This window comes from Gymnogyps californianus, chromosome 1 (genome assembly GCF_018139145.2).
Source record: "Gymnogyps californianus isolate 813 chromosome 1, ASM1813914v2, whole genome shotgun sequence".
NCBI lineage: Eukaryota > Metazoa > Chordata > Aves > Accipitriformes > Cathartidae > Gymnogyps > Gymnogyps californianus.
Window position 1 is genome coordinate 121,726,494 of NC_059471.1, and position 25,099 is coordinate 121,751,592.

Sequence of the window (25,099 nt, forward strand, 5' to 3'; positions counted from 1 at the left end):
GTAAGGCTATAAAGTGATTGTTCTACATTGACATGCACATTTTGGCATTTCTCAGGGGCCAAAGTAAGTATTATATATGTTTAAGGTGTTTTCTTTGGGCACGAGAGTCTTGGATTAAAGTTTCTGCGTGGAGAAGGCAGGACATGGACTGAACTTCTGTCTCCATGTGATAGCTGAAAAATGCAGCCATGGACCCTGTTAGGTGTCGTGGGCGGCCTTACTCTGTCACGCACAAATGCTGCATCCTCAATGGGAGGAAGTTTTCCCAACAGAAGTGTCATGACACATTTCACTAAGCTTCCTGGCTAACAAGCCCATATTCTCCCAGAAGTATGGGATTGCTGAAAAACTGATCAGCTCTAAGCAAGCTCTGTTGTTGCTACTTCAAATTTATAAACTAGCAGAATAATCCCATTACTCTGATTTTCGCTTTGTTTCTAATCTAGGCTACTACGGTCTTTCTATTCATGTCCTGTGCTTAATAACTCTTACTAACTACTTAAGAAAGGTGTTTTTCTCTTTTATGAAAATATGCTACTTTTAGGAGTATTTTTTGTCTTCTTTTGTGTGTGTGTGCAGCTCCCACTTCCATAGTTGATGCTTAGGAAAGAGCTATTCTACGTGCAATTATTGGTGCCAATAAATTCTTGCTATGTTGTTTAGTCAGTACTTTATTTGTAGCACTGTCCAGGAATGCAGAAATATTTGCATGAGTGGCTTTTCTCCTTTTATAATCTAAAGAACAAAATTACATGGTATTTAAAGGTGATAGGCAATTGTGTGGTTTGGTTGTTACTTAGAAATTTCTGTTCAGATGCTGATTTAACTGACAAATAAAAAATGCACATCCTTCTGCATCACCATTGATGTACATGTGCATGTAGGTTCAGCTCTCTATGTCAGATATGACCAGGGGGAGCAAAGACATTGTGACTGGGATGGGAGTTGAATGACACCGAAGCAGCCAGCAGTACTACCCCTCTGTGTGAGCACTGCAGAAATAGAAGGCATTTCTGTCTTTAAAACTGGTTGTCGTTTTAGCAGAAAGTGTGCTAAAACTACATAGCCCATAGAATACTCCTTAGGCGCACTCTGCAGCTGCTGAAAAGAAAGGTTTTTCTAAATGGAGTTCAGAAACCTGATAGCATTCCCTTCAAGCAGAGAAGGCAGGTAGAGCAAGCCGTTTTCCAACCTTAACTACACCTCCCTAACAGAGAGGTGGCATATTATTAAGTAGTATAGGGGGGTAGAGAGGTATAGGGAAGTGGATTATATGCCGTACCCACACCTCGGGGGGTGTGGGGGGGGGGAGTACCAGCACCCCTGAAGCTTGAAAATTAAGTGAGGCAAGCAAGGGAATGGTATTAGTGTTACTATTTGATCTTTGTGCACTGAGCTTCATTTTCTTCTCAGTACGTGACTAAATGCATGCTTAAAACTGTTCATCTTTGCTGTGAGCCAAGCATCCTGGATAAAGCATCAGTTTTATACCTCACTCTACCGTTTACCTGAAGTGAAACTTTCTTTTAGGAGTTATAGCACCATGCTAAAATGGAAAGAAGAATGTAAATTATTTTCTGTCATTCTTGGAAACAATTCCCTGTTTTAGCTGAATAGTCACCACGTGGGTATTGTAGCTACTTCAGGAGAAAAAAGTTGTGTAAAGGCTGACCATTCTGGTTTGCAGCTTTCTCCTACTGAATGCTTTTATTCTGTGTTTGAAACATACACATCATGACTTTACATCATGGGACAGTTCACAGAGGGTCATTTAATCACACAGAGATGGCAGGTTCTGATGTGCCTTGCACCAGTTTTCCTGGAGTTGTGCTACAACTCAGTAGCAGTAACAAAACTGTGGACTGCAAAGAAAAGCTGGGATTTTCTCCATATGTATATAAGACTGCTTTTCTTTTAACCATTATTAACTTCCAGTATACATCAAAAGTTTGCACTGATGACACTGTTGAACAAACATGCAGTGTTGACATGCAAAACTCAGTTTCTTTCTCCATAGCTAGAGGCTAAGGAGGTTCTTTTAAAGAAACTGTTGATAGCTTTTTTTTTAATTGAGAGAAAAAAACTCTGACTGAGGCCATTTCAGTTCACAAAGGTTTCTATTTCACTGGTTAAGCATGTATAATTGGATGCATGATTCATATGCTAATGCTGTGACTTTACGCTAATTTTTTTCCCCTGCTATCATATAATGGAATTCTGTATTTTAATGTGCCCATCCACTCAGCTTAGGCAATGCTGAAATCCAGAGACAAGCTATACAGAAATGAATCTATACTGAAGTGCTTTTTAAGGTTTGATGTAAAATACTTCTTACAGGACTCTCTATCCTTGAAACATACCAAAACACTTTATAAAGTGAAATCAATAAATGTCGTGCATCACAGACAGCATGATCGTACACCCAACATTGACTTGCAGTCAGTTCTGATACAGAATACACCTCTTACCCAGCAGCAGCTCTGTGAGATATTGTTTAAAGCCATGATGGAAGGATGCCATCAAATCAGGAATGCAGGTAGGCTTCTCTTCAGTAGCAGTAGTAACACACTATTTCTTCCATACACTGGAGTAACTTTTTTCTCTTTGTGCAAACAGATCTACGGTACATATGCAGAGTCTTGGCTCTGAATTTCCCCTGAGCATTACTATATTTGCAAGTTCAGACCTCCAATGACTTGCTGAGAGCACTAATTCACCTCTAATTTAACACAGGAGAAATCTGGAGATTTAATGCATTTAAAGCTAAATGTGTCCAGGTTTTCAGGAAGAGCGTTATACTAGTACTTCTAAAATTCCTGGAGTGAGGGAGTTTCTACCCTACCTAGCAGGCTTGTGTTTTATAACATGACTTGCATATCAACTCGGTAATATTTTCTTGTGGTTGTAGAGAGCCTGACAAAGTAACTATGAAATTCTACCTGTACTTCTCTCTTTGACACCAGTGTTTTTAAAGAAGTTGTATTGATGATTTAGATGGTTAAATTTTAAGTTTGGAGAAGCAAAGGAGGGGACCAGAGCACTGTTATCAGGAATTTCACTAATGTGTGGCTAGCAGTACTTACAGTACCATCCTTTTATGTCTCTACTTTCCCGATGTGACACCTGCTGCTTTGACCATCCTGGTCCTGAGGTGGGTGAGGGGCTCCTTCCCTGGGCTGCAGAGTTAGTAGTTTGCTATGGGCAGGCTACATTTTGAGCACTGTCTTTCCCGACATGACCTGCCTCCCTACCTGCAGCGCAGGGCTGGAGTGTCTCTCCTGCACTGATTCACAAGGTAAAGCTCTTATGACAGTGAAGCATGTCATGGGAGACAATTGGGCAAGGTTGTCTTACCCCATATGAGAGACCTAACAGCACTAACAGGAGAAAGAACAGAGGCTTGTCTGCACGCATGAGCCTTTAGCAGCATGTCACTGATGTCTCCTATTAGGAGGTGGAGGGGAGGGCGTGCAAATCTTTAAAACTTAGAAAATGCTGGCCAAGTAGTGAGATGTCACCTATGCAATTAGCACTTCTTAGAGCGAACTAGTTTCTTCAGCAGTCAGAGAGATCCTGTATTACTGTACCGCAGGGTTATTTTGTACAGATCAGCCATAGCCCTCCCTCCCCTCACCAGCATACTGAGGCTGCCAGTTAATTGGCAGCTGCCTTGCTGTGGCTCAGAGATGAAGATGTTTGTTATCCTGGAGTGGGATCAATAACTGTGCTGCTTTACATCCAATGTCTGTGATTTCTGGCAAGCATAAGGACTTTTCTGCTACCTTAACCCAAACTACGATTTAATTAGAGGATTTTAAAATGGTCGATACATCCATCTGTCCCGTGCGAAGACTTTCTTATGATGATAAGCCGAGCAGCTAGAACTTCGGATCCTTCCACCAGACACCTGTGTTAATTTGGAGAGCTTTTCAAGCTCCTTCCTTTCAGGCAGCTCTGCTCTGTTCTCATCTTTCTGCCTTTAAGCACAGAACCAGTCCCATGCCCTCAGCAGGAGCTAGAGTCTTTTCCCAGTGCCAGTGAATTGTCTCGTCCTCCTCTGCTTCCATTTCCTCCTCCCATCTCTGTTCAAAGGGTGGCTTATCTTGAGAGAGCAGAGCACGGAGCGAAAACAAACCAATATATAGGTACAGTAAACGTCAGGTCAAGATACATAATTCAGTTTACCACAGCAGGGTGGCATTTCTGAGACAGGTGTTTAAGGTACAGAAAGGGATTTTCTGGGCTATCAGATACATGGCTTCTGTTGGGAGAAAGGTACTGGGGTTTGTGTTGCTTCATTAGAATGAGAAAAGAAAAAGCAGAGTGCACTGAGAGCCAAAGCCATATTTGTCTTCATGCCATATTTATCTTCATGCCATATTCAGCGCTTTCTCAAGGTGAATGTTCTAGCTCAAAAAGAAATTATGAAAATGCAGACCGAGGCAGCAAGTTCCTAAGTCTCTGCGCATGCTTTTCAGCAGCATTTCAATTTTGAAGTTGAATTCCTTTGCTCTCAGGAATTCTGCAGGTTATGGATGCTTGAGTTTAACGATGAACCTGTTTGTTACATAAAAGGTGGAATGGGAACATGGGTCTTGCTGGAAAGGGCAACTGGGTAATACTGCAGGGAAAAGAGAGGCAAGATTTAAGATGAGGAAGAGGTAAGGAATAAAGAAAGAGATGTGGGAGAAAGACACAGAGCAGAACTCGAATCATTTCAGTAAAGGACAGATAACAAATGTTCCCATGATGCGGGCCATGCTTCTTTAAAGTACCCAGAGGCATTGAGCCCTGGATGGTGGTGCTAACCTGTCCTTCTTGAAATCTGTGGGTGGCCCGCTGCAAGAGCAAAACTGAGTCCTTACATAAGGACTGTGCCAGGGTGGGGGCAGGAGGTTGGAAATGGGTAATGGACACATAAACCTTATCCATTTATGTGGAAAAATGTGTGGAAGTATTGAATCTTGCCACTTGAGAAAGAGACTCATGTTCCAGCTACTTGCTTCTCCCCCTCACCTGCTCTGGGGAAATAATCCACCTCCTGCCAAGGGCACAGATCAGGCTCTGTGCACAAGGGCAAAAGACTAACAACCAACAAAAAAACAGAGGAGCTTTTCTAGGTTTAAAAAGGGAGCAGCTGTGGAAGAGCTAATTCTTGAGGAAGTCTTAGTTCTCTCCACATGGTTCATTGTGGGTTACCTTCACTGCCAGAGATGAAAAGACTCAGTCTCAGGCCTCTGAAGAATAACACCCCGACCAGGTTTGCTATGGAATTAAGGCAGCAGTAAATGTAACAGATACCCCCTTGGGTTTGGGGGGGATTTTGGGGTTGTTTTTTGTTTGTTTGTTTGTTTGTTTTCCCTCTGGTGGGAAAGCTGATTGACAAGCACTGCAGTGTATTGCTACCTCAGTGGTGTCAGTGCCACTGTTTGTGGTTTGTGGTCTTACCGTTATTGTCGTGGGCTGGATGGATTTTGTGGTATAGGTTAATTCCTTTTTAATAAATTCAGGTCACTTCATACAACACATTGTCTTTAGAGCAACTTCTAGTGCCAGACTCAATAGGAAGTCATGAAAAAATGAATGCCAGCTATGGAAGGCTATAGACTTAAAAGGCAACTAGGAAAGGACAAAGAGTCCTGCACAGTACTGCATCATTTATAGCACTTTTATGTAAGCGAGCCAACTTCCTTGATTTATGTGTGTGTATATTTGGACTTATTTTCCTCCTATTATCCCAGAAAATGATTCTGTTTCGTCATGCCTCTGAGGCTATTTAAAGACTGTGTGATATTCCATCACCTGCCTGAGTTACAGTGAGTACACTGGAACAAATGCCCAGATGCTCCATTTCCAGAGGACAAGGGCATTTGTGCCTGCCTGTGGAGGTGAGGACAGCTGGTTTTGCTACTGGCTGGACCATGGATGCCTCTGTTCTGGGGATCAGAAAAGGGGCTGGTATTCGTGTGGGTTTCCCAGGATGTGTCCTCCCTCATTCTGCACTTGGAAATTTTATCTGAATGTGACAGTTTGGGGTGTTCAGGATTCTGGTAGCCTAATAGGAGTAAGTGGTGTTACAGAAGCATGCAGGGTGGTTTTGATGTGTCTGCAATGTGTCAAATTTATATTCTGGCTCTAAACACTGTACACCCACAAGCACTTTGTCTGGGCTTTGTCGGATGTGGTGTCACTCTGCTGCTCAGGACAACCATGGACAGAAGCATGGCGAGACACTTTCAGCGGCACTTACAAAGTAAGGATCACATTAGTATTTACTGAGTGGTAGCCTTCCAGAGAGGCATAGAAATCCTACATGTTCTCTGACTCTTTTGGTTATTTACCATGACAGATTAATCTAAAGTTCCTGGTTGAACCCATTGAGCGCTAATATGATTATTGTCCAGCCACTTTAGAGGGAAGAAGGTCTGGCAATTTAAGGAGATGAAGAGGGGCATGTGGAAAAAGCACTTAGAGCTTTCACCCCCAGGCATGAAAGTGCTGTTTCTCAAAAGTAACCTGCGATAGAATATAAAGAGCACCATCTACTGATGCAGAAGAAAATGAACCGTTTGTATACAAAGCCTTTTTTTTCTTTTCCTTCTCCTTAGTCAAGATGTTGGTGGCTTTCTGAATGCAGGCTTTAATCTGGATTTTGGTTGTCAGTAGCAAGATGTTTTAACTATTGACTCCCCTTGCTAATGGTGCTGATAGAGAAGATAGTGTGTTTTATACGTACATGGTCTGTTCTGTCCCTCAGTAATCCCAGCAAAGAAGGGGCCTAGTTAGCACCCTCGATATGCATAGATATGCCTGCTGAATATATCAGCTGCCTGCCTAATCCTTATTGTCATGGCAGTTTCTTTCAGTATCAGCTTAGAAAAGCATGTTGAGCTTCCACAGACTGTCATGGTCTCTTTCCAATGCCAGCTCCTCTCAGCCTCCTGGCTGAAAGCTGAGTGATTTGTGACAACCTCACCAGACAGCTTTATGTGCTCCACGCTGGAAACACTCCACAAACTTCAGGGACTTCATACTGACATAGTTTGTTGTGCGTGGGAGTGGGTCATGAAGGTCCTTTTGCTGTAAGCTCCTAGGCAGACCACACTGCGTTCACCTTAGAAATTTGGCATCATCTTAAAATGAGGAAAGTGTTTCTAGAGTACTCATCGCCTCTCTGGATCTCAGTCAGCCTGACCTGCCCCCTTCTGCTATGGAGGACTATCTGTATTTCCAATCATCTGATGTCCTTATCACTGACTGGTTCTCCATCATCAGGGCCTCTTGTTCAGTGCCAGAATGGGCATGAAGTTGAATCATTCAGAATCCCTAAATTAGTTAATTTACGTTTGCCATAACTGAGCTCTGACAGGAACGATGAGACCTTCACAGATAGCTGGGTCTTATATGTTGTAATGCCTGTAGTGCCTGATGATATATTAAGAAGGAGGGTGGCCTTGCTTCTTATTTTACAGAAGTGCAACGCTGCCTCTTTTGTTGTACACCAGCACCACTTAGTGCTGAGATGTTCCAGAGGTCACTAATGGAAAAAGAAGTTTATACATGATGGTATTCAATTTCTAAGTGAAGCCCAAGTTCATGAGACTTTGTGTTACAGGTAAGTTTGTGGGAGCACCTAACTATTTTTTGTTCTGTCTTTGCTCTCTCTTCCTTCCCTGCCCTTACTTTATAGAGCTTGCAGCGTCTTTTCCTACTGTAGCAGTACATCTGTCAAGTACACAGCTTATGCACTGGAATCTAGGGTACAACTCATTTCTTGGGCTACCCCTTGCCAGCCATCAGCCAGTCAATTCCAAAACTATAGATCCAGCAACTGTTACAGTTACAAATTTAAAGATTCTGGGTGTTCTCCATCTCTAAGTTTCTGTGACCTCTAATGGATATGGACAGATTGAATAAAGTCAGAACATAAACAAGGGAGAGAGAATCTTAGACTGGTTATTCTGGTTGGGGCAAAAACCCAAAAGTGAACTTCTGGATAGTGAAGTGCTACCAGCTTGGGGTTTTTTTCCACTCCATTACTCAGCTGATTTAGTAAGAGGGATTTTCTTCTTACAAACCTTGTTTTACAGAAACAGAACAATCTGCTGGGTTCAGTTTAGTGCAGATGATTAGACAGAGGGACTAGGGTGGGTTGGTTGGTTTGGTTTCCTGCTTATATCTATTATCTCTAAACTGGAGAAAAAAATCAGATCTAGAACCATAGTAATATCAAGCATCTCCTTTCCTAGGAGGAAAAGGGACACGTAAAGCTATTCTGAACCATTCAACTGTTCTGAACATGTTCTTCCTGATGTCAGGGGAATGTAAGACTTGAATGAAACTACTGCTGCCTTACCTTGCTCTGACTCATAAACAAACATGAGCAAAAGGAAACGTGCGAGACTTATGCGTCATAAGCTTATACCAACTGATATATCTGGCACCTTACATATTTAAATATGACTCTTTGAATACAAGCTCAAGATGTTTCATAGCTAATTATTTCCTTCATTGTCGCAGATAGCATTTGGTGGTCACTTTTGGACCAAGTGCAGACGAGGTAATGCTTGTTTGCAAACAGTAGTCCCTAAAGCAAGACTGGAAGAGTGCGCGCAGGCCACCTGAACAGAGCTCTCCTACGTAATATGAGGGAGTGGAAACTGTTGTTTGTGGCACACCAGGTTCTAAATGTTTGGACAACGTCCAGATGTTTTGATTGCAATTTTCTGAGTGCAAATAATCTTCATTGTCCTCTCCAAAACCCTCCTTGGCCTGGTACTTCTGTGTAGTAGAAAACAGCAGAGTACAGAGGTGGCAGCTGCAGAAAGACAGCAAGATCTTTGGGATCAGGGCACAGGGTTAATGGAGACTCCTCTCATTTAACATGCAGAGCAGTCATGCACCACTGAGGGACTAGGGCCTAAATACCTTCAGCAAGTATGAAAATCTATCAAGCTGATGAAAGCACTGCCTCTTTTTATTTCAGTGTGAAGGGAAGGTTGTTCAAAAAATACTTAATATCTTATTATGGAACAGCCCTTATGCTTATATAATTCTCTCTTTAGACCTGTTTATGACTATCATCATACCCTTTGGTTTTCATCCAAGAGTGGGGAAGTGCGGAGATACAACTGTGTAAAGTTTCTAAGTTTGTCACAGTTATCTGACAAATATCTGTTAAAGCCTGCCAGACAAAGGCATCATTTGTTTGCTCTATGCTCTATTTAGGCTATTTTCTTATTTCATTGTAAGACTTCGTTGCAACTTCCTGTTCACTTAGCAAGTGAATTGAAAGAAGACTTTGTTGCTCCTTTTTTCTATACTAAATAATTTGGTTGTAGTAACTGTTTTGTCCAGTAAAGAAAATCAAATGGAGAATTTTTGACAGATTCCATAGTTAGAAAAGTTCAACATTTCACAACAAAATATATTTAGGACTAGAAACTGGTCTCTAGATTGGATAGAAGTGTTTGTGATCTGTATTGGTTTTTGCAGTGAGTAATGCAGCTATTGTATCTTTGCATACTGACTGGCAGGAAATAATGATATAGTTTAATTTTAAAAACTGTTTCATTATTCTAAAAAATGTGGGTAGGTAAAAAAAAAGCATGTTTGGGGACTTTTGCTTTGTGTTTGAACTTTGTATCTCTTTCTTCAGGTGTGAAGCTCAGGCAGGTCTTGCAGCAGAGATTATGGTTTAGGCACAGCACTGTGAAATAGTCTACTTCATGACACTTTTATTCTGGCAGAATTTGGGGGTTTGGTCTTGAACTGCAAGGAAAGATTTAACCTGGAAGATATAACACTCTAACAAAGTAAAGCTAATCAGAAATACAAAAGTGTTCTAGCTGTGTATTTGTCATTTGCTCCATGCCAATGAGTCTGCAAGACTTAAAATTTTGTCTTGAAACTTGAGTTTTCTCTAGGAAATACTTTTCTTGTATTATAATTCTAGTCCTGGGAAGTTTTGGGAACAAGTAGGATAATGAGACTTTACGTGTCGTCTTGGTTTTGATGTTGCTTGTTTGCTTAGTATTAATTCTAATACTTTTATGGATATTTTCATTTGTATCTAAGGCCAAAAAAGCCACCTATATAAAATAAGCCCTGTCTCAAAGAATTCCTGGTTGCTGCCACACATGAAGTTTGTGGAAGACTGATTCTTTAGTTGGATCCCTGAGCTGCCTGTGCAGGCAGAAAGGTGGGAGGGGGAACGGTGGGGGCCCTGGCAGGCAAAGCAGAGATGAAATCTCTGCATCTGAAGTCAACAGCTGATCACTAGCAGCATGGGGGAGGCAGGTCCCTGGTGCCTGTCCATGTTTTGCATGAACACTGGTACCTTAGTTAGGCTATATAATCCACTGGGCATTCAACAGCTGCCAGCTCTTTCTGTACTGCTGTGGGGACACAGCCTCGATCTCTGCCTCATGTGTCCCCGGTGGGGACAGTTTGACCTTCCCACAGGGGCCTGAACTCCTCTGACAGCCCCAGTCAGAGCCCTGTGGCCACGTCCAGGGCAGGCTGGCAGCACGGGTGCTGCAGGGGACACAAGGGTGCTCTGCGTGGGACAAGTCGTTGGTCCTCTGAAGCCGGTTCCCACTCTCACAGGTCCTCCACAACCTTTGGTGGAGCTCAGAGGCAGCAACAGCTCATTTCCTGGCTGGCAGAGCCAGAGCAGAGCCATTTGCATCTCATGTCTAGCACTAACAACCTTTATAGATGTGTGTACCCACGATAATGCCATTCTTTTGTGATGTCAGATTTTATATTTGCCAATTTTATGTTTACCCAATGACTATATGAAAGGCAATATGCACATTTTTCTGTTTGAGTAACTTGCCTAGAAAGCTCACAGTTAGAGTTGGTAACAACATTTACTGTAAGAATTTTCCACCAACAGGTTACTTCAAACAAAATCTAAAATTTTCATTAAAAATTGTTTTGATGTTTCATTTTGGAAAAGCTTGAGCAAGTATTTCTTGAAAGCTCCCCTGTTTCAGCACCATTTCACCATGTATTTCTTCCCTGAACAATTGTGGATAAATACTACTTACTTTTCAGAATCTCATTTTAAACGGTTGACTTTTTGTCCCTTTTGGGGTCAATGCTTTTTGAAACCTTGAACTTCTTCAAAGGACAAAGTGTATTGTAACTACAACTAGTCAGAGTAATGTGCCTTTACAGTGCTTAGCACAACAGAAACCTTCATTTCAGTGGCACCCTCTGGCTGCTACTGCAACAATTGCATTATCCATTTTTAGCAAAAGGCTTGGGAAGAAAGTAAGTCAAATTATTTTCTGAGTTCATTATCAAAACAAGTATTTATTACTTGGAGTGGATCTACAGGGGAAAATGAGAACACTAAATGGAACAAGGACTGAAGAAACAGGAGGCTATGAAATGAAAATAATACATAAATGTAAGGGAAGTGGAAAAATATGTGGCAAGGAGCAGTAATTAGGGCAACAAAAGATACATAGCCAAACAATGAAGAGCACTGAAGTTACCTGGATGAAAGGGGACACTTCTATAAAAAAGAGGACCCAAAAATAAAAGGAAAGAAGGATTTGTATCGCTGTTGAAATGAGATGTGAAAAGATGTAGGGAAAGAGAATTGTGGTGAATTGATTAGGAAAGGAAGGTGGGTGGAGGAAGAAAAGGGAAATCTTCTGTTGGTGCTTTAAGCAGGTTCGGGCAAGTGCTCCAGGGGCTGGAACATTTCCATCCCTTACCTGGAGCAAGCAGCTAGCATGTACTGTAGCTGGTTAGCACCTGTTGAGATGTTAAGTGACTTGCTGAAGACTTCAGTGAACTGGTGTCTGCTGCCTCCTCACTGTTCAAAATGCTGCCTGCCTCTGCATGGCAATATTTCTCAACAAGCCCGAGAGCACCCTAGTGGAAAATGCTTTTATTGGGACATTAAGTAATGTGCCTAGCGGTCAGCTTCCAGAGAACGGCTCTGGGAGTCTCAGCAGGCGAGAACCATGTCTCAGAAATCACGAAAGGATTTATGAGGCCGGATTCTGTGCAACATGTTGAACACAGCTAGGCAATTTAGAGGACTCAGATAACGGTTAAGAAGATAAATGCCAAAGGTATGAGAAAAGGTCGTTGACCTTTCACGATATGCAACACTTGTTAGCAGTGTTGCTGCATAGTGAATAATATAGTTTCTTCATCTCAGTTGCCTGACTGGCTGATAAGCCCATTTAAACCTTTGCAATTCAAGCCGATATACAATTCGCCATACCCTCTTCAAATCTTAATTCTGTCCTCTACTCCTGTCCTCTATTTCAGCTCTGTTAGAAATAAGTGAGGCTAAAGCCTATATTTAAGTTTCCTGAACAAATTAAAGGCTAGCTAACCATACTGTGCACACTCCTTGTAGCAGTAGCTGAACAGTCCTTTTGATAGCGAAAGCAGTGTGTGGTTGGAGATGTAGTGTCATGGAAAGTTAATTTCCTCCTGAGGGTCTTGGCAGCATGGTTCCTATGGGGACAGGCCCCACATTAATACCTCTCAGCCAGTATCTTGCACCTTAGTCTTTCTCCTTTTAATTCCTAAGAGTAATTTAGGTCAGAGAAGAGAGTGAGAAATCAGCTCCCTTTTGAGGGTCAGGAAGAAAACAACTGTAAGACTCCAAGTAAAGCAGTCTCAAACTCATTAACCAGGAGCTGCACAAAAGATTTAGGGAGTTGGTTGGTGGGTGCATAAACTAACTGCTGGAGGAGATACCAGCAACATCCATACAGAGAAGGATTACCATGGCAATTCTAGGCTAAAAAAGGGACCCAATTCAAAAGTCCTTCATTACTGGGGGTTGTGAGAAAAATATGTGAATCCTGCTTCCTCCTTCACCCACACTTTCATTTTGAATGACAATTTGTAATGAAGTAGTAAACTGGCTTGTGGTGAACAGAGCAGGCTCCAGGAGGACTGGTGACAGGATGCCCTTCGCCTGGATGGCTTGAGCAGGGCATAGCAGGGCAAATGAATGTCCCCTTCAGTGAGCTGTTTTGAACCCAGAAAAGGTGGGATGTGATCCTTTGAAATACCATATATTAGGGCAGGTATTATAATTTCAGTTGAACTCAGCCATTATGAGCTCTCGTCATTTGGTCAGTGCTGGCAACCCAGGGCCTAATTATTCTTAAAATAGTTCTGTATATTCTTGTAGCTACAGTTCCAGCTCTGCTCTTCTTGGCTCTAGCACTTGCTTCATTACCGTGCTGCTGTAAGAGGGAGCATGAAGAGCAAACTTGCTTTTACCATCAAGTGATCTTGAAACAGAGTTGCATTTGGAGAATGCTTGGGTTTACTTCTAGAGTTTGTCTGAAGCCTAAACATACATGGAAAAGGAGGGGGGGGAATGCATACAAATCACATGAATACTAAAATCTGGTGTTAAAATGACAGTACTAGGTAAATTCTGAGTATTGGGCAAATCTGTTACCCAAGCAGTGACAAAGTTTGGAAATTCTATGGGTGAAGGAAACGGCTGGTTTACCTAATCTGCTCCCTTTCTGCTTTGGAATACCTGCCTTGTAACTGGAAATTTAAGTAGGTAACACAACCTATTTCTTCTTGTGTCTTCTTTTATTCCTCCTCATGCAAGGCTGCCCAAAGAATTGAAAACCTGGATGACTTCTCAGTATGTGCATATCGATATTTGTTTTGAGTATCTAGCTTTTGCAAGCTACTTCAACACAGAACTAGCTTACAAAACTAGCTTACAAACAGAAATTAGCTTACAAGCCAGCCAGGTATGTATGCAGGTTTGGGTTTGGGGTTTCTTTTTCTCTCACTTCAGAAAAAAACACTGCAAATTGGAGAATGCCACTGTGCTGAAAATGACCATGAGAAAGACCTGGTTTTGATGATCATCTGGCTTCAAAATGTTTTATGAAAAAATCCTATTTTAATATTCTTGCCTACATTTTAAGCTTTGGTGCAAAACAACTTTATTTCAAAGTTTTCATTACCTTGGACTAAAAGTTAATAATGTTTTCGGGAAGCTTCCTTGGACTGAAAAACAACACAAACATTTTCCTCTTATTTGCTTAAATTTTTGTGTCACCTTAGTTTTCTGAAAGTCTTCCTATCCTAAAACATGGAATCATGGAATCATAGAATCATAGAATAGTTTGAGTTGGAAGGGACCTTTAAAGGTCTTCTAGTCCAACCCCCCTGCAATGAGCAGGGACATCTTCAACTAGATCACGTTGCTCAGAGCCCCGTCCAACCTGACCTTGAATGTTTCCAGGGATGGGGCATCTACCACCATTCTGGGAAACCTGTTCCAGTGTTTCACCACGATAGAGTGTAGTAAAATGCAGTTCCATGCAGAGCTATCTTTTTGGCAGGTTGCTCATGCTAGCAACAGAAGGTTGTTGTACCTGTTAACTTCAAATCCTCACACATACGAGGGGGACATAACTCCCATTTCATTGTAAGGACAGAAATTAAACAGATCCATAAGAATTGTCTGTCTCTTGATCTATTAGCTGTTTTCATGCTAGATGCTGTGCAGTGTGTCTAGGCTGTCGTGACTCCTGGTCAAGTGACTGAGAAACAGGCATTGCTCTGTGACATCCAAGAGCAAACCTGCGTGGAAGACGATACTATGGAGTACAGTCCGTGGCACGGAATATGCAGGGCAGCTCCATCGAGTCCAGGTAAGTATGCAAATTCCTGACTACTTTTACAAATGCTGGCTAATATGAAACTAACAGGAATTACAGGAGCTGGTAGTTATTTCTGGTGCTAGTGAATAACGACACATTATTTTAACAGGAGGGGAAAGAAAAAGCAGTGATTTGCGGTGTTCAGTGACTATTGCATATTAATGGATTGTCCTGTGAGGAGCTATGAGGTTGGTCTATAATTGCTGAGTATTTCTCTTGGTTTTTTAGCTATCTCTAATAGCAGTAATACCTTCATAGAGGTACTACATATTGTTTGAAGTCAAACAGAAAAGAACATAGCATCTAATCAAAAGTGTTAATGAATGGAGGCATATTGAAGGCAAACATCCAGCTAGTACTTGACTTGAATGGTAGGACTAAAAAAATATGCTGCTGTGAGAAGTGCCCACTGAATCAGCTGGGTGGTCGGTGCAGCACGCAAACAATATTTGCACCCTTACTGCTTGAGGAGTTCAGCTTGGGATTTCATTATTTTGATTGAAAAAAAGAACTGTTGATGGCTTGTTAAGATAATTAGCATTAGAGCACTTAAAAGGAAAGGCAACTTTTTTTGTTGAGGCCAAAGAACAAAAACCACCCTGAAATCTACAAAATACTTCTAAGGAGGTCAACATTTGCAATAAAATAACTAGTCCCTTTACATCTGTAATACTTGGGGAACGCCTGAAGTACCCTGTTGGCTCTGAGCCTGGCTTGCAAGTTGCTATACCAAATTAAATTCTAAGGCTCTCAAGAAAAAACAAGAGAGGCTTATGCTACTTGTATGCAGTCCTAAATCAGTAGGTTTTTTGATATAAAATGCACTACATCTGTAACTTTCCTTGCAAGGTACAGGAAGAACAGGAGGAGAACATCATTTTTTTTAGTTCAAGGTCATTCATCTTTCACTTTTGGTACTCAGCCTTCTAATATTCATGTGCACAAATATCAAGGAATCTCTTGGTGGCTGTGAATGTGATCCAGCAGATGGAGATTTTCTTTGAAGCTGGAAAGAACATAAAGGAAACATTAAGTTATTGTTTAATGCATTATTTTGTACTTGCAGTGGTAAAGGTACATCTTAAAAGACTTGGACTTAGATTTTCTTGTAACAACTAAGTTATTACATCTGAGTTTAGGCAAGGATGTTAAAGTTCCTGGGATGCCAGAAAGAGGAGCGCTGTTTCAAAAACTAGATGCTGTACATAAGTGACTATCAGTATTACATTGCTTGCAAACATTACTGCAAAAACATGAAAATAGGAATAAAGGACAAAATTTTTGTATATTCTAAATATTGCACAGTCTACCCATGTGACTATTTTGCACCTAAAGTGTTCTGGACTAATATACATTTGCATCTATACATATGCGTATATGTGTATGTATACATACCTGTGCATGTATACACACATAGGCATTTATTTACATTCCAGTTCTCAGTGTCAGGCTCCCAGAGTAACTCAGCTGTTTACATGCACAACTACTATAATATTTATGTAAAATCTTGTCACTGTTGCAATTTATTGCTTTTTCTTCCTGGTAGTCTCCTTTCTCTGAGGGCAGAAAGCATCCTGGAGGAAGGACTATGTTTATCTGTGGTTGCAAAGTGTCACACGTGGTAGGTAGAGCTAAAAATGAACTAGTAATAGATAAGTCCTTTGTGTGTTCTGTCCCCCTAATAAATAAAGGTTTGGGGCTCATGGAGATCATAGACAATATCTATTAAGCTATTTTCAAGTGAGCTTCTTTTGGGAAAGCATTAAGCTGAAGTATCTTTTAGTTACCTTTGTCTTCTTCAGCAGCACAGCTACCTAGCCTATAAATGGTACCTTTTTTCCTGCTCATGTTTAAACATTTCCTAAAGTTTGAATATACTAATGTCCAAACCTGTTCATCTAAGTTGATGTTCCCTCTCCAGCACTTAGAATGCAAATGCTGTGAAATAGTGTTGCATTAGGAAGTGCTAATTAGCTCAACATGAAACACTAAAATGAAGAGAGTGTAGGTAGGATATCTCCATCGACCTACTAGATTTTTCCTAAGAACTTTCTCATTGATTTAGAAATACATCTTCTAGTCTCTCGTGGCTGTTGAATGAGTCCTACAATAGTTAAATAATATGAAAAGACTGAATGCTTTGCAGATCTCTAAATGGCCACTTGAAGTTATTTAAATCTTATAGCTGCTTTTCTTAGATATCTTCTGATAATGAAACAACTCTAAGCATTTTGAAAGCTCATCTTTCTGCCTTTTGAATATAAAAGGAGATCAAAACATAGTATTTAATGGGAACACAGTAAAAGCTTAAATTATGGAAAGTTCCTGCCTCCCATTAATAAACCAGATTGTAACAGACTCGGAGGGGAGCGTGCTGAGTTTTGTAGTTGCCAGTGAGACCCTCCCTGCTTCAGTGATAAGAAGGAAAGGGTGATTCAGAACCATTCTGAGTAGTCTCACATCAAACGGGAATTTGTTTCCTGGTTTTCACCATCAGCAGACAACAGGAAACATTCCCATTTGGATATTTTAGGATTTGAGATGGACTTGGAACTTTTCAACCATTTTCCTAAAGCTGTCTTAAAACACTATTTCATGTTTTGGTGGAACATTAGAATAACAGGGTTAACAAGAGAAAGTCAAGTCATAGAGAAACTTGAGGCAATGTATTGTTCAACAGCTTAGGATTGAGTGGTTTATAATGATAAACTGCCTGAACTTTCTTCCAGTTTCCCTGTTTTCCAGATCAGAATAACACTGCAAAACATTTTTGTCACACTGAAGTTTTAAGACGCAACTTTAATTATGTAGCATACCTCCTTTGCATTTAGGTAACAAGGACAGCAAGAGAGAATGCAGTATGATGTCCAGCACGAATGATGCTTGGGTGTCTCTTTGTTCAGATTATCAGGATTTTGGCAAAGCAACAGGACAGGAAACGTGACAAATTCAGAAGACAAGAAGGGACCTGTAGCAAGAACTGGAGCAATACAGAGTTTGAGTTAATTCATCAAATCTGGCATTGCTTGCAAGTGGTCACCTTCATGCATTCAATCAAATTTTCCTTAATTTACACCTGGGTCATGCATGTAAGAGACATTTAAAAACATATTTTAGACCAAAAAAAGCAGCTGCTACTTAGTAATATTTGACTTGTTTTCTTTAGTTCAACAAAGTGTTGTTCAGGTCTACCAAGAGGGTTCAGAAATACTTTGCTGAAGACTCTTTGCTATATCTCAACCTTTATTTTTCAGACTATTTTGGGCCAAAGTAGGGAACGTACATTTTGTCATGACTCAGAACAGCTGTTGCAGGTGCTGTGCCTCAGAATTTGTGGGATCTTATGTTATTATGGCATGAGAAAGGAACTGCTCAGGAAATTAAGCTACATATGTCCATATGCAAAAAACCATTGCTCAAATTTAATTGGGTAGAATTACAAGCCAAAAATGGCCCTCATTAGCATAATGCTATTTTCAGGATACTGTTAAGGATTAGGAGTTTCTCCAGAGAACATGCAGACCACATTCATCAACAGGAAGCAACAGCAATTCTCACTTCAAGAAAACCGTCCAATTTACATAACTAGCCTTGACTCATGATGCAGGTTTTATAAATGACTTTGTCAATCTAAAAGATGCTTGCTATTCAAATTATGAAGCCCCTGTGAGTACAGGCCCATTACTCTGAATAGAGAGGCCATAAAAACATCAGTAGCTCTGACATAAAATGATGTATTATGTAATAATGTTTCATGTAGAACCTGGAGCTTCATTTATCAGCAATGTCTGTAGCTGGGTTTTGTACAGGTTACGAATGAAACCCTGAATGCTTCAGTCACATCACCGATGTTAATAAAATGGCATAATAGAGAGGCTGAGAGAGATGGATTCGGGATGTAATGACTCTTTCAAGCCAAATGCTCCCAAAGATTAGTGGAGGAGGATGGATGGGAATCTCTACTTTAGAACGATGCTGAGCGTCTTCCTACCGATAGCAAATTGAACTAGCTATCTGCTGTGGGAGCTGCTGAACTAAACAAGTAAAAGGCAGGTTTCTTACCTAACTGTCATCTTGCATAATTCAGCTCATTCTAGGAGCTTTGATACTTCATTAGTTGCTGGTCTTGACCATTACATTTCCCTACATGTAGATCAAAATTATAACTGGGAAAGCGAGAAGTTAAAATCCAGCAGAATGCACATTTGGAAGGAAAGGTGGAACAGGGTAGAGAACAGGGTAGGAAAGAAAGGGTGCAAGATCCAGGATTCAGAAAAGTCTAAGGAGGATAAATTTAAAGCTAAAATGCAAACCAATCCATATAACTGAAAGCTGCTCTTTTTCTCTTACAATAATCCATGTGTGTATTAACAGATTCAGTGACTTCAAGAATAAAGAGTTAAGCCTTCTCAACCACAACCTGGAGCTGGAACTCCTCTGACCAAGCACCTAAGGTTTAGTTTCACTTCTTTAAGAGCTCTCGGCATGTGTCTGCAGCGTGGGACTAATGCTGCTTCCTGATAGCATTGACTTGTGTCATGTGTGAGTAGTTAAGTATGACAGTAAAAGACTCCTGCACACAGTAGGTCAAGCCTATTCAGTTGCTAGCCAGTGTTAAAGCCAACTGAAGCCTGGCCACTTTCCTAAGTAAATGCACTCTGCTTTGTATCTGAAAGCACCTGAGACAAAATTAAAGTAAGCAATGCCTCCTGTGAAGTGCACCTGCCCTTGCCTTTATGCCTCTTTAAATATTCCACTCCCTGCTCCTTCTTCCTCTCCAAATGCTCTGCTCAGGGCATAGATGAAGGCTTTCAGAGGTATCTATTACAGCAGTATGTCCTTACCTAGAACAATATCTTGTATCTGTTGTCATTTAGATTGCATTCAGACATAGGAACTTCAACAAGGCTATAACAGGATTGTTAGGTAATATATCTTAATTTCTTTAGAAGGCTGTGTAGATAGATCTATGGGCTCCTGTGCTGGTATGCTTCTAACTAACTAGAAGGCAGTGGGCTTTCTTAACATCTCGCTATTCAACTTGTTAGAAACTATTTATTCTTAGAATAAAGGGAAGTAGCTACATAAACCACAGAATTCTTGCAAATGTATCAGGTTCCTTTTGAATTGCTTCTGAGACAAAATGATAAATCTTACTTAATGTTTTTGCCACTATCTTTTTAAGGAGGAAACTAGTTTTACTTTTAACAAGAATGTAGAAGGGCATACGGTTTCATTACTTCTTACACTGGAATCTGAGATTATAGTTAATCCTGTGCTTTTCAGATTTACGCTTTTGATTCCCACAGGACCATAAATCTGCTTCTGAAAGCTTTTCTCTCCCGCCTCTCTCATCTAGATCCCACATGATGTTTTTCAAGGTGACATACTGCTCTTCAAACATAGGAGGAGGTGGGGAAGGAAGGGAGGGGAGAAATCATTCCATTATAAATTGGTGCAAAATGAAATAAGACTTTAAAATGTTACAAAGAAAACATTTAATCTCCCAAAGTATTACAGGAGCAGTGCATCCCCACCTTCTGCATCCCCCTAATCCTATTAGATAACACCAGGAATAAGCAGCTGGCACAATAACAAATGCCAAATAAATGCTTTTGAACGTCTTGAAAGTATGAGGGGAAAAAAAACTTGAGATGGATATAAAGCACTGGGAGCATGACAAGAAGCTGGGAGTATATGGCCTCTAGTCTTTTGTCATAATGGTCACCACTCAAATGTGTCCAGTTTAGACTTGGGAAGATTCTCCCAATGTTATCAAATCCACTGGAGACTTTTTGATCTGGGTATTGTCTTACATGAAAGTTTTTATGAATTTCTGCTTTCTTTCAGTATTTTGATGATGCTTCTTTCTCAGCTAAATGAAAAAAAAAAAGGTGTTTATCTGGGCTTTGTAATTTGAATACGTTTTCAAGTAATACGATCATCTGAGTGCATATCTCTGTGTGCACATATCTTTCAATGTGCCCTGTAACTCACCAGGCAAGAATGAGGAGGTGGTGAGGTGCTGCTGTTACCTGGTGCCCCTGTTCCTTGGAACACCCTTTGCAGCAGAATGCTCTGGTGAGTGTCCTGGTAATTGCTGGGGTTTTGTTGTTTTTCTTTTTTAACCTGATGCCTCTCCAGTCATGAAGTTCAAAGTATTTGTATAGCTGTCATTTCTGCCTCTCATTGCACAGAGGAAACTGAGGCAGAGAAGAGAGGAATGAATTGCACTCAAGGAGACAATGTTATTGCAGAAATAGTTTACATTTTAGTCCCTGTCTTTTCTCTGTCTAGTGAATTGTTCCTGTCCTCCCCTTCTCCAGCAGAATAGGATTAGTTGCTTTCTAACAAAGGGAAGCATGTTGAGGCCATACAATGTTCCTTTCAGGTGCAAACTATAAAAAGTTTCCTAGGTATCTAGCCCCAAGCCAGTGAACCTATACTTGCAAATCACACCTGTATTAACACAGATTTTCCAAACTAAAGTTAATTTGTATTGCAACTGAACTTTTGAAAAGTTAGATGTGACTGAAGATCTCCTACTTCCTTATTCCACCCTAGCAATATGGATAAAAACAGGTGCTGCAAAAATTTCTTAATAGAGTCCCTTTTTAAGGTGAGTTAAGACCTTGGATGAGGTGTTTTGGTTTTTTCCCACCTCCCTGCCCCCTTCACATAAGAAGAAAATTCAATGTGAACAGAATCTTGTTGCCAATAAAATATCACTCTGTTACTTAGGACATATGTGACTTTAAAGCAAAACAATTACCCATGCATGAACTAACACAGCTGTGACTATGACAGATGCACAGGTTGCCATGATTGCAATGATAGGTTGACAAACCTATCATCTAATGTCTTAGAAGAGGCTTGTGATATGTCTTCTACTCCTAAACAGAAAGTAGCACAACTTTAAAACTGGGTTCCCATGCAGGTAACTTTTGGTACACTTTCCTAAAATTAGGTCAAAGTATGCCTCCAGCTACAAGCAGAGCCCAAATTCAGAAACTAGGGAGGAAAGAGGAGAAAGGGTGAAAAGGTTTCATTGTGACAAATCAGACCCGCAGATTGGAAAGGAGGTGAAAATGCACGCCTGTGTTAGGAATGTTATTAAAAAAAACCAATGTCTCTAAGTAGCAAGTGTACAGACCTTTTCTTTAGAAATCCTCTGTTTCAGGAGGATTTTTCAACCTTGTTAAAGTTGAATAGTACTAAACGGGGAAGACATTGCCAGACCTCTGCAAGCTTTAAGCCAAAATCCATATGTATGCAATCATTGTTTGCTGATTGCATGGCATAAGTGTGGCAAGGGATATAGGATTTCATTTCCAAGTTGTAAACTTCTGCTACTTTGATAAATGAGAAGTCACTTTCAGTGAACTGATATGTGAAATACATGATTTGTCCACCACTTTGCTACTGCCAAGATTTCTAGCAGCTGCAGGACTTTCACGTGCTATAAATCCATGACTAGAGGACACCTTTGTGCCAAAACAGGAGCGATGTATAAGACTGTAAGGAAACTTGGGAATTATTCATGATCACACTGGGTCTCAGCATGTGGATAAGCACAGGATTTCAGTATCCATGGCTACTGTTGCAGGTTTGAAGATTTACGATTATAGTGAATTTAACTTTTATTCATTGGCTGCCAAATAATTGCTTTTTTTTCTTGAGTAAGCACCCTATGTTTTAGCTATATATTGGGAAGAAGGGTTTGTAAATGGACGTTAGCAAAATCCTACTGTATACGTATGTTCCATTGCTGCTTGCTTCCGGGTATGGAGGTGGTATTAAGCATGCCACCTGGCATGTGTAGAGTCCCCTATCCCTTGGCTGGAGATTCTTCACTTCCAACAAGACTATGCCACTGAGAAGATTGCCTTCAAACTTGTATTTCCCATCATCTTCAGAGATTATGTCTTTAGTTCCAGCCTGTGCGTGCTCAGATGACAAGGTTAGTTTCTTCATGGTGGTGTTTAGGAGCTGCATGTTCCAGTAGACTTCAAATTCAGCCTCAGACAGAGACTTGAAATTGAATGTACGAGCAAGTAGTGCTGATATACCATATTTAACATAGGCTGTGCTGGGGAATTGCTTTATTGTCATATAGTCTGTAGAAATATAAAGCACACAGATCACTGAAAAGGTTTGTGTTTGTTGTTCTGCTCCTTTTCTAGCTCTTCAGTTAATGTTTCAAAACCAGTCCTAGGCTTTCATGGTAGGTTAAAGAATCGTTCACATCCTGGTGTAATAACTTACTAATGTTACTGTACAATAGCTTAAAAATAGCCTCTATTATAAGCATAAAACATCTGTTAGGCTTGTGGAAGCAGCACTGTTAATATTGTATAGCACTTGTCTGCTGTACAACCTTGGAGTGGGGAGAGGCTAAATAGTTGCCCAACTGTTGTCCTACAACAACTAGTCTAACATCATTGTTTTTTGTGGAGGTGGGTGGGAGAATCCTGTTCAGTTTGTAATTCACACAAATTATTTTGTAAAAAGAGGAACCTACATAAACTAAGCTTATCACATCTAAAAATGGTCTTAAATTAGCATTGGTTAAGCACCTTTTGTGGTTTAACCCCAGTCAGCAGCCGAGCACCACACAGCCACTCCCTTGCTCCCCGTGTCCATCCCCCCCGCTCCCGGTGGGATGGGAAGGAGAATCAGGAAAGAAGGCACGACTCATGGGTTGAGATAAGAACAGTTTAATAACTAAAGTAAAATATAATACTAACAATAGTAATAATGAAAAATAAGAATAATAGTAATGAAAAGGAATATAACAAAAAAAGGGGGGGGGGAACCCAGTGATGCACAATGCAATTGCTCACCACCTGCTGACCGATGCCAGAGCCATGGTCTGCCCTTCCCAGTCAACTCCCCCCTGTTTATATACTGGGCATGACATTCCATGGTATGGAATACCCCTGTGGCTAGTTCAGGTCAGCTGCCCCGGCTCTGCTCCCTCCCAGCTTCTTGCACACCTGCTTGCTGGCAGAGCATGGGAAACTGAAAAGTCCTTGGCTTAAGATAAGCGCTACTTAGCAACAACTGAAACATCAGCGTGTTATCAACAGTATTCTCACACTAAATCCAAAACTCACCACTGTACCAGCTACTAAGAAGAGAGTTAACTCTGTCCCAGCTGAAACCAGGACAGCACCAGAGTTGGATACCCGAAGTCCTTTTCTATACTTCATCCACTGAAGAAAGTTTGCATAATCTGCCTTTTTATAGAGCAAAGTACAGTAATACTCATTTTCATTTGGAGCACTTCCACTAGCACTGACCACTGTGGGCAAAGCAGCGGGTACCTGCTTTGTGCGCACACCTCAGAGGGATGTTACGCATGTGCATGCTACACTGAGATAACAAAATTATGAATCGCTGCTGAATTTTGATTAATGTCAAAGCACTGGAGAAACCTAACTCCAAGCAACCATCTTTGTGGGAAAGTTCTTTGAGTGGTTCTTGGTTTCTTCAGAGGGTAAGAGGTATTGCATTTTTCCAAGCTATTCAAGGGCTTAGACATTTCATAGTGAATTATTTCAAAGTAAGTTCATGGCGTGTGTAGTTTTAATGTGGAGCTGCAAAGTATACTTCTAAGTACGAAGCAGTGCTTGTGCTACATGAACTGTGAAGTACTCTACAGCAGCAAAATACCACCAAAAGTAAGCACAACTTTGTGCTTCTAAGGCTCTGGAGCATTTCTGAAAATGTTAAAATTCAGATTCAGCTGCTCAAATGTTATAGCCAGAAACTCTTATCCACATTAGTTTCTTGATTCAAGAAAACTCTGCCTTTTCTACACATTTTTTAGTGAAAAATAGCTAAAGATTTCCTCACCAAAAGTTGAGAGCCTACAGAACTGTCTGAGAGGTGACTAATTCAGGTATATTGGGAGAACACACAACCAAGGAAAGGGATCAAAATAACTCTTTTTGCAAGTTTATCTGTAATAATCACTGCAGTGAGCAAAAGGTGATTTTTAGGTTAGGACCATGGAAAGTAGCTGGTTGTATCTGGAACCAGACCTAAGAGCACATTAATACTTCTGCAGAACCGGTATAATTCAATTTACCTTTTTAATGTTCACAGCCAGAAGAACCACCACATTCTTGTGCAAGAGGCATTGAAGAAGTAGGTGGAGAAAAGATGGAGCATTTCATCTAACTCATGAGAACTGAGGTTTAAAGGTAAACTCTTGTTTTTGTAATCAAGATGGGTATATTTCCTAAGAGGAAAACAAGATTTATTTCTTCTCCCCTTTTTAATCAGTATACTTCTCCAAAAATTGGGCGTAATTAATCTGAAAGCTTTATGCAATAACAAATGTAAACTTTTATCATATAATATTTAACTACAAATGTCATGCTTCCATTTTTTTAATTGCCTTTTATTTA

General features: G+C 40.6%; 1 long non-coding RNA gene across 2 annotated transcripts; it reads left to right on the plus strand.

Annotated features, from left to right (window-relative positions):
* Positions 1-19,551: 19,551 nt before the first annotated feature.
* LOC127029763 (uncharacterized) lies at positions 19,552-24,888 on the plus strand. Of its 2 annotated transcripts, none has more exons than XR_007768223.1 (3): positions 19,552-19,610; positions 20,685-20,765; positions 24,795-24,888. It is a non-coding gene; the product is annotated as an uncharacterized LOC127029763 (long non-coding RNA). The 2 variants fall into 2 exon arrangements; XR_007768222.1 differs by lacking the exon at positions 19,552-19,610 and adding an exon at positions 20,008-20,065.
* Positions 24,889-25,099: the final 211 nt, after the last annotated feature.